This window comes from Drosophila guanche, unplaced genomic scaffold (assembly GCF_900245975.1).
Source record: "Drosophila guanche unplaced genomic scaffold, DGUA_6, whole genome shotgun sequence".
Lineage (NCBI taxonomy): Eukaryota > Metazoa > Arthropoda > Insecta > Diptera > Drosophilidae > Drosophila > Drosophila guanche.
Genome location: NW_022995743.1, coordinates 10,293,042 through 10,304,221, shown reverse-complemented (window position 1 = coordinate 10,304,221; position 11,180 = coordinate 10,293,042).

The following is an 11,180-nucleotide window of genomic DNA, read 5'->3' as shown; positions in this document are numbered from 1 at the left end:
CTCAATGAATGCTTCCATTATGTCCTCAAGGCAGCATCGTTTTGCAGCAGACCCAAAAGTGGAGAGAGAAACAGATACTGCGCGAGTGGAAGCTGTGCATTATCTTCTCATAGAGTGTGGCATTCGCTTGTTACACACTGACTCGCTGCACAATTAGCTAGGAAAACACATTTCAGCAGCAGTATCCACACTCGCAGGAGTATCTTGCAGTCCCTGAAAGTATCTCGAGCTGGGAATGTCAATCACACATTTGGCTGGTTTAGTTTTAAGCTGAATTCCAGATTCACTCAGTCCTCGGCAATCGAATGGCACATAAAAAACACAGCCCAATGGGGTTGGACAGACAAGACAGGCTTCAGCTGTCGCCTTCTGTTGGTTATGTTCGAGGCCCTGAATGGTACTGCCACTGCTGGCCCTCAGCCTCATTAAATCAACACCTTTTCGACCCGGACCCTCAGAGACAATGGCCAAGAAGAGGCCAAGAATTTCAGCTCGAAAGAGGATTTTTGCATTTGTGAACGCTTTTTGCGATTTCAATTTAAAATCTCCGGCAAGAATTCGCGAATTCTCTCAGCTCAGGAGTACTCAATGGTTTCTAATTGAGAGTTGAGAGCCAGACGACAGGGGGCAGGGTAGCTAGGACTGCCCTGGCTGTACTTACTTTGTTACATAAATTAGCAGCAAAATCGGATTCGAATGAAGGAGGAGGATCTCAGCCAGCGGCAGCAGGAGGACAAAAAGTCAGGGTCCGACTCCGAGTCAGAGTCAAAGGCAAAGGCAAAGGCAAAGGAATTTCCTTGTAAAAATGACGCATACCAAACTTAGACACAACGGGGACATCCAATGCTGTCGTTGCTGTCATTCGTGCGGTTGCGTTCCGAAACTCAACAAGGTTTTGTGTCAACGCCAACTCCAGCGTCCAGCTATAGTTTCAGCTCTCGGCTCTCGGCTCTCGGCTCTGACTCGCACTCGCCATACCAAATTGGTATTGGTGTGTCCGTGAGTCCATGCCAAATACTCGTACAATAAATAACGCAAGCGACCAGAAGGAACTACAAAACTAAACAAACAACAACAACGAAAAACAAAAAAAAAACAGACCAAAGCCCAGAAGCTGCTGCAGTTGAAGTTATTTGTGAAATTCATCCGTCAAAGTCGCGACGGGCCCTGGGAGCCTCTGCCTCAGGTTTAGTCTCAGCTTCAGCTTCAGTTTCAGCTTCAGTACAACGAAAACCGAAAACCCAAACCCGAACCCGAGCACAGCCCAGACATTGGGTCTTTGGCGTAAAACTTGAAAAGCGTTCCTTTCATGGCTTTTGCCCATTGTCTTGAACCTGGCTACTGGTCATGCATAGCTCCTCCTGTTGCTGCTGTCCCTGTTCCTGCTGCATTCCTGCGCACCGTCCGCTTGGAATGATGAACGATGTGTCGCTGATGACCTGATCAAAGTGGAGCATCTGCACGCATATCGATTGCAGAGCACTGGACCAAAGCTCACTTCAGCTCTGCGGTTCAGTGCGATGCAGCAGCGCTGGTCCTCCTCTGGTCCTCTGTTGCAATGTTTAAGGACATGACATTTTTTGTCGTACCGTTTGCTAAAATAACTTTGTTAAGATTTTTGCAACTCGCTTTGGGGCCTGCCCTGGCTGCTGCCGCTTCTCACAAAACGAAACGAAAATCCCGAAAAAAAGCAAGGGACAAATTTGATGTGGCAGGGAGGCGGAATCGAAATCGAAATCGGACTCGGACTCGAACTCCTACTCGGACTGGGACTTGGATTTGGACTGTAGTCTCTCTTTTGTGGTCTCTCTTTTTCTGAATTGCATTTTCAATGAGGCAACATAAATCTTGACCAGTCTGAGGGCAGACAGTGGCAGTGGTCGCTGCTGCCTCTGACCGATATGACAAATGTATTTTATGAACTGTCAAAATAGGTGTTGAAAATGAATTAATTTGCTCTCTCCCTCTCTCTCTCTCAGTCAGCGGCTCAGCCAAGACATTGACTGTGACTCTCTGCCTCTGCCTCTGACTCTGAGTGACATTTGGCGGCAAACATCAGACCCGTACTGCGTAAGGTCGTCAGACATTTGTAACTGAGTTGGACAATCCATGGAGAGAGGGTGTGAGGTCGCTGCAGTGCCAGACAGACGGGGGCATGTCTCACAAATTTCAGCTGCTGCGCCTGCGCCTGCCTCTGCCTCTGCCTCTGTGTCTGTGTCAAGCTTCGAAATCCGAAACGGGCAATTACGCGAAACTGGGTTTTATTTCCCTACCTCACATTTGTAGCTCTCCGACTGTCGATAGTGGCTTGAAAACTCTGCTAATTTAATCAGGCTGGGGGCGTGCCACGTGAGGCACGTGACAAGCGAGCGTTTGATCTACCCATTCGGTAGACAAAATGCAGCTGCCTGTGCGGCCGGAGGAATAGCCAAGGTAACTCTACGCGTATAATGCAGATCTAATCAAGGGAGCAGCAATCAGCAGCAGGAGGAGGGCTTGCATTTCCGTTGTCAGCCTTTTACCGAAAGGAGAACTTGAAAGTTCCCAAGCATCCAGCAGCAACTGCTCACGCTCTCCATCAGCCTACGTACAAGGGTTTCCTGCTTTGTTCAATCCATCTGAATGCTCCCCAATAATTCAGAATTTTATTGCTACACATTCGAGTGGCGAGTGACAGTGAGACTTGGTACCGAGTACTCAAACACGTATGAATGCAACTGCAAAATGTTCGCCAAATGTTTATTCTATGAAAACTAATGTTTTATGTATTTCTGGGCTGACATTAGAGGTGGAGAAGGGGGAGATAGTATGCTGACCAGGGCAGCATATGATTATCGGTGAATCGACTGGCCTCTTGACGTTTTCATAAATACATAAATAAATGTTAAGAAGCTCCGGACTCAAGTGCAACCAGTCGTCGAGGCTTTCCCAAGCCAAAGCCCAAGCCCCTGGCCCGTGGGCTGTGGTGGCGTGAAACGCGTTTTCTGTTTCTTTTCCAGTCCGCCGTTCTGCGGTCGCCTCATGTTTAATGCGCAAGTGTTGAGCGGATCAAGAGCAGGGCAGAGCAGAGCAGAGCAGAGCAGCGCGAATGTGTTGGCCGCGACACCTAACACAAGTCGAATGCTGGAGTTGCCCAGTTGCAGCCACAGCCACAGTTCCAGCTCCTACCTGGGACTTATGCAACACTCTGGGGACATTGTGGCATACGCAATAAACACATTAACGCGTTATTTAGTTGTCAACATGGCCAGGAAGCGCTGCCTTTGGCTGGCTGGCTGGCTTTGATTCGAACCGCGCGATAGCCCAGCAGCCGCAGAAGGCAAAACCGCGTCCAACTTTGCAGACGACTCCCATCCGATTCGATGCCATGTTAAATGAACTAAATCTCTAGCACGGATGCTCGAACCAGCATGAAAATACACATGTGAAATTCTCTCTCGCCAATTGTGGGTGATTCTCGCCCCCACCATCTCTCAGACAAAAGAACCGAACGCAAAGAACCCCAAACAAAACGGAGGGTTGTGCCCGCAAAACAATGCCCCAAGTCGGGGCCTCGTCGGGACAGAGTTCCCAGTTCCCAGGCAAAACTGTGAAAGTGCCGCATCATCCGACTGCCTGACTGACTGACTGACTGACTGACTGGCTTGAGATCTGCTCAGTTGAGTTGGGCAAACGCTGCGGTGCGTTTCAGTTCTGGACCCTGAGCTTGGGGGATATGTCATAAATTGATTGACCCAAGTGCTGGCTGCCCAGTCCAGGGCAGAGAATTGTCTCCGACTGCTGTGGCTGCTGCTTTCGTTGTCGTATACAAAACTGATTTATGATTATTTCGCAGACAATTAAGACAAATAAAACGCAGCAACAAGCCAAATTCAATTAAATCCATTAACAGAGAAGAACCTCACTCTGGGTGTCTCTCCCACTCTCACTCTCTCTCTCTCTCTCTCACGTTGTGTTGCCTTTGGATTCTGTTGTGGATCCCACACTCTATATAAAGACAAGTCGCCACTGGATCATCAAAAGAAAGAAAGCGTTTCCATGTGGGTCTCTCGCTGTCACTCTCTCGCTCTCTCGCTCTCTCTCTCTGTTGATGCGTAGAGAACAGCTTGACCTCTGGAGGTCAATTAAATTGACTCGATTTGCGGACAACTGCCGAGCGGCGCTGAAACAATTCGATTACCACAAAAGGGGGTAGCAACAACAAAAGCAAAGCAATAACCACAAAATAAACCAACAACAGGCAACAACTTCTGCTGACGACATTCATTTTGAAAGTGTTTGGACTAATCAAGATGTGGCTCATGCAAACGAGTTGAACCTAAGGTCACACACTAGTGGCCGCACAGCAGTCAGCAGGCAGCAGTGCCTCCATGTCCAGTGTCCAATGTCCAGTGTGCCCCAAATGAGTTGACAAATGAAAGTGTTTGGCTGAACGTGAATGGATATCGTCGCGGTCTGATGGGGGCTTCGTGGTTAGGGGTTGACATCTCAGACAATCAAAGCACTTTAACCACTTTATTAGCCCTGGGTGAGACAATGATTAACTTTAATTAGATTTAGTTGGGGGATTGAAACTTATGAAAACTAATCAAACTCCCACAATATTTAAAGTTTTTCAATGCCATTTGGGACCAAGCAATTGAAGTGTTCAAGTGCAAGCCGCAAAAGCTATCGATGACAGTTTATACATATACGAATGCCGAAACCCCGAATGACCTCCGACCCCAAAAACCACAAATGTGTACGCAAACAATAATGAGCAAATCCCGTGCATGCCATAACATTATCCCCCTCTTCCCTCTCCACACCAGTGCAGCTATAAAGGACAGGAAGGAAATAACGTTTGCCATGCGATGAATGGTGTTTGGATTGGAAAACTTTTTGCATTTCGCAGAGCAGAGAGCGAGGGAGGGAGATAAAAAGCGAAATAAATGCTACCAAAGTGAGCAGCGGTGAGAGCAAATTAAACTACGTGATATCATTAAAAATGCAGCCGCATCCAACGGGTAGCAGTGCTCGTAAATAAAAAGGTGTCGCCAACTGTCAATCAACGGAGAACACTCCAACGGCGAGGCTATGCGATGCGATGAGGTGTGAGCCGGGGGCCCCCTGCTGGGGCAAACACTAAACACAGATCGGATAATGCGAGTACAAATGGATGGAATGGAATGGACTGGAATCGAATGGAATGGATGGGGACTTCCCATTGGGTTTTTAGGCTTTAGAGTACTGCGGCCACGCCCACGGATGAATAGTCCTTCTGCCGCGCTATTGTTCGGAGCATGTGCACTTTTTCGCTTGCGGATTATCGATGTCGCACTTCAGAGGCTCCTAATAGATCAATTTTCAATCAATATTCGTTGCCACAGCGGGACGTCGAGGTCGAGGGCCTGCTCTCAAATGTGCAGAGAGATGTGCAGGGACCGCTGCCTGCAAGCTGCAAGTCTCCCGCAGAGCGGAAGAGATAGTGAGAATCCAATGCTCCATCTAATTGCAGTTGGAAGAAGCTGCGCCGGTGTTTGTGCAAGAAATCGATTAAGCAGCCCAGTGGGTCTGGCCTGGCCACCAAGACACATCGATAGAGAGAGAGAAAGATACTGGCAGAGCCAGAGAACCAGTCCAAGTGGCAGTCCCCGCTAAAATCCATTCATTCAACACTGGTTGTTGCTGTTGGTTTGTTTTTTTCTTCTTTCTTTTATTATTATTACTACAATCAATTGATGGGGATCGGCGATCGGGTGATGGGGTGAACCTGTTGCTCCGATCGCGTTTTGTAATTTAATGCTCGGCTTCTGGTTAATTGCCACTTTCATTGTTCAGCGGACGTTTGAGTTGTCCGACCGAGCCGCACAGAGTACCCCCATTGATCCAGCGAAGATTAACTTAACCCACGAGTGGACCCCAGATGTGTGAATGGGCATACCGAGTTTGTGCGTTTGAGCTTTTGCCTTTGTCTTTGCCTTTGCTTTGGTTTAGTTTTGATTAATTTCCCCCGAACTGGCCCCTGCTGTGCGCTTTAGCCACGCATCTCCAGCGGGTTAGCTTCTGCAGCCACCTCTGTGTTCGTTTGAGATCAGAGCTTAAGTTCGGGGTTCCCTAATCGCATTCACAACGCTCTCTGAACTTCCAGGAAACCCGACCGACTACTAATAAGATTTCTATGAAGCTTTTGTTTGTTTTGCAACTCCAATCTGGCGGATGGTAACAGTTGGGCAGCGTCTACTCCTGCAGCTGCCTGCCTGGGAGCAGATTAACTGTAAACCGATTGTAACGGGCCAGGATGGAAGGAGAGTTGACAAATCCGAACAGTTGATCGAGTTGGGGCGGGCGAGGCAGCCGCTACAGCGCTACAGCGCTACAACGGGGTAAGGACCCTTGATCTCGGCCAGCACAACAAAGGCCGCACTCGAGGGCGCAACAAATGTGGCAGTGGCAGTGGCAGTGGCAGGGCATTGTTTCGGCTGGCTTCCGGGTGAAGCCCAGCACCAGCGTGCTACTGGCGGCAATTCAAATTGGATTCTTAAGACGGCGACACAGGAATCGTGCACCGTCGAGCTGGGCGGAACTTGCCACTCGCTTGCCTGGCAGCCTCACTGCCTGGCTGCCCGGCTACTCCTCTCCAGCGTCCGTTCCAGACAAATCCGCTCACCTTTCGCTAGCCGTTTGTGCCGCATTGTGTAATCCAAAACGCGCCGGAAATCAGCTCAAAAAAATAAAAACCCGAGAAGAAAGCAGCGGCAGCAGCAACAACAAAAATTGTATTTTTGGTTCACGCCCATTCGAACATTTTTTAACAAAACCAAAACACACACACACACACACACACACACACACAACAAAAAAGGAAAGAGAGTGGGGCTGGGCGAAATATAAAACAATTGCATAAAAAACCAGGCGAAGGTGCAGCTACAGAAGGTAGTAGCCGTACGACTCTGTGTGTTTGTGTGTTTTGGAATATATTTATGTACATGCGCAGCAGCAAGGCTACGTAACTGTAGAAGGGAGCCGTCGGGCAACCTTTTGTCCTGTAACAGCCACCCCTAGATGAATTTCAATCTTGAGGCGATGCCCAGATCCAGATACAGATTGTCGCAGCCCTAAGCGTGTATTTATCTCAAAATATGTATCTCAATGTGTGAGCGAATGTCAGTCAATTGTTTGCTTTCGGCTCACTAGCGTGTCGGATCAGTCAATTACGCAATTAGAGCGGGCATTATGGTCGCAGAGTAACTAATTTCTGGGCAGGCACACAAGCACCTTCCCCCCCATCCCCATCCCCGACCCAGAGCCAGACCCAGAACCAGAGCCAGACACACGATGATCTACCTCTCGACGCTCTCTTTCTCCTTACCGGGGGATTGGAGCATTTCACTTTCAAGGTCACCAGACAGTCTATAATTTACTTTTTTTTCTCCCTCTGTGGCCTGGTGTTTGAATGTGTTGTGTGTGTGTGTGTGTGTGTGGTGTGGTGTATGTCCCGTTCGCCCATTTGGCAAACATTAAATTATCATGTTGCTGTTGTGGCTCACTTTTTGTTGTTTTATTTTCGGGCCAATTTGCAATTATGTTGTTGCTGCTTCTCTACATTATTATTATTATTATTATTATTTTCAACAGACTGAAGTCAGAGAGCTCGTTGTCGGACATTTCGTATACTCATATATAATCGTGCAATGTCGAAAAACCTCAAGATCGAATACTGAACCGATCCGAACCCCGAAGACCCGTACACACAAAGTGATTGACTTCTGATTGACTTGCTGAAATGCGGAACAGGTTGGACCTGGAGATGGAGACGGAGTGGCCTGGCATGGTCTGACTTTGGCATCCCATCCATTGGCTGGTACAGACATACAATATGCATGTATGTCTTTCAAGAGAGTACAATCGGAGACCTTCACCTTGTAATTAGCTCAACACTTGTCGGACAGTTTCTATTGCAATTAACCTCATGCTAGGGATATTTATCGGTTGGAGAAATCTATAATTATATCTTGAAAAATATGCCAGAGCAGAAATGTTGGCCATGTGAATGGGTTGTAAGAATAAAAGCAATTGATTTACTTTCTCAAGGGGAAACCTTTTGGTTTCTTACTTAATCAATTTTCACATGAATAAAAGTTTATCCCATAGCTTGATAAAAGCTTATCCCGAGTAAAAATGTAAGCAAATCGGCGCTAGATACGCACCGGAGTCGCATCTGTCGGATGCTTTTAAATGCTTAAATGTGGAAAGCTGTTGATGGGAGTTGCTGTGAATTGGTGGGGCCGCTGCCCAAATTGAAATCAAGTCACGTATTTGATTAAACATGGCGACCGGCCATGTTAGACGCTGAAAATTTGCTACCCGGCTAACGAGGCGAGGCGACAGTTGCAGGAGTTTGGCCTGGCGTTGGGGCTGTGGCTGAGGCTGAGGCTGAGGCTGGGAGACACGACTCCGTTCGAGTCCACTCGACTCACCTTCACATCCGCTTTGAGAGCTCAACCGAGCTGAGCTGACGAGACCATCAATGGCCTAATTGCACTTATTATAGCCATGGAGGCCGACTCCGACTGGGATTGGGACGCGGAGTGGTACCGAAACGGGTGGGGGCTAAGAAGTCATTATGAAATTTCTCATCACACTTTCTGAGGTGGCGGCCCATGGCTGTGACTGCAGCCGCCATTCAGCTTTGTTCGGTCGATTTTTAAATTGAAATTTGAAAATTAATTGAAAATTTCATGGCAACTAATTTGAAATAGTTCAAAAGCTTCGCACAGCCACAAGATTAGCTCCTGGGAGTTTTGTGTAGGCCTGAGCTCCCAGCTGTCAGCTGCCAGCTGCCAAACCCAGTTGCAGTTGCAGTGCCATCAGAGCACAGCTTATCCAGTCCACAGTTTCTAGCCTTCTTACTCTTTTTATTCTTATTTCTTATTCTAGCCTTCCCCCTTATTTTCATGGTTTTCCTTTTGGCTGACTTTATCTTCTTCGCTCTTTCCGTCACCCCCCTTCGGCTGCTGCCGTTCAACCGCACCGCACAGCAACGGAGTAGCAAAATAAGTTGTATGCGGTTTTGCCGCTGTCTCTCTCGCTCTCTCGGTGACTGCCTCTCTGTTGCTTTTGGTTTTATTTTGGGCTTTTGACTTGGGTTGGGTGGCGGTGATGGTGCTGGTGATGGTGGTGGTGGCACGCAAAACAACACCAACTACAATGACGGGGCTTCGTGCCACAAAAGCCATAGCCACAAGCATTCGGCAACGGCCATAATGCGAAATGTTGCGATACGTGCCTACACATGCATGTAACTTACGACACATACATATGTACATAAAGACATACATATATGTATGAACATTGATCCTACAATTCATACATACGCACGCAAATACAGATGTACAGTATTAAAGTTTTAGTTTTTTCTTACCTACATACATTGTACATATGTACATGCATGCTTACATTGTATTTATGTCTTCTCTGCACGCGTACTACACGCAACATGGCGTCGCCTCGCCGCACACACTCAACAGCACAGCACCTACATACATACGTCCAAATGCGAGCGATGAAGAAGGAAAGCAACACAACAGCAGCAGCATCAGTAGCTTTAAGAGCAGCAAAGAAAAGAAAGAAGCTCCAGGCAGGCCATAAGACAGAAGAAGATGGCAAGCAGCAGCGACACACACGCAGTATATGGTGGAGGAGGAGGAGGAGGAGGAGGAGGATGGGGAACAGAAGGAGAAGGCGAAGAGGAAGCCAAAGACGAGCAAGCAAAGATGCAGCAATGCTTTCGTTGGAATTTCGTTGCTTGCATTTTTGTTGTTATTTCTGTTGCGGTGCCCTGCACTTTTTCTCATCTTCTCTGCCTCTCTCTTCTCTTCGTGTTGTTGTTTTTGTTTTGTTTGCGGCTTAACGTTTTGTAATCATTCAGCATTGTTTTTGCTTTTCTTACAATTTCCTCTGCACTTTGTTGTTTGCATATTTCACGCAAACTCTTAGGTTAGGAAATATGCACATTGTTTGTAGGGAGTTCAGGGGGTTTAAGGGTGCCGAATATTAAGTATACGCAGCACGTAAAATTCCAAGGATGGGGCAAAGAAACTGCCTAAAAACTTTTAACAAAGTTCAAAAATATATTTAGACATGGCATTTGCAGATAATCTGCATTTGGATATGGACAATTCTTATTAATAATTAAATAAATATCAGAGTAATATTACAGACATGCTGAGCACTTAATAGACTATCGAACATAAGTGTACAGATAAATCAATATATTTAGAAGCCCAAGCAAATCATGATTACCTCATTCAGTTAACTGCATAAACCCTCTATTGATCCTGCAACCCAACTAGTGTCTGTTTCAGGCAATGGATTATGGACATTTCAATCTTCTAAACTATATAATCAACGCTGGCTGTCTTGGAGCTCGTACACCGTGTGTAATCGGCTGTGCCATGGCATACAGCACACACCCCACACTCACACATGACCCAACTATTAAGCCAATCGCATGCTGGCCATCAACGTGTCACTCCCACTTCTACTTCCACTTCCATGGCCATGTCCATTTCTACGCTCAGTGCTAGTCCTAGTCCCCTTTCCTTTTGCCCAGCATGGGGAAGTTTGCGACGATGAGCGTATTGATGTTGCTCTGACTGCCGCTCTCTGAATCGGATTCAGATACAGACTCCGACTGTTGCTGTGACTGTGATTCTGATTCTGATTCCGATTCCGATTCCGTTTGCTGATGGAATGCCATGTTAGATGACGGCAAACATGCCGCTCCATGGCAAGAGTCGGGGCCAGGCCGACTTAATTGCATATTTGCATAGGCGCACAGCAGAAAAACACAGAAAATACACACACACACACTGATGCACATATGTACATATGTACAGCCATATATTCACACACACACACACACACACTGTGTAAGTAGAACATGACTGTAAAAAAAAGGCCATGCAACCATCAACAGCGCAACGGGCAGCGACGTTGAGGCGCCTGCCTCTTGCAGAATGGGAGATGTTGAGGGTGTGGCCGTGCCATGGTGCAAGGGTAAGGGGAGGGGTGGGTAGCTACGAGAGAGCCAGTAGGGGATACCAATTTGCATGCAGAGGTAGAAACTGCAACGAATGCAACTGCCAAAGAAATATGCCACCTATTTTTTTCTCTTCGTTTTTTGCTTTTCTCTCTTC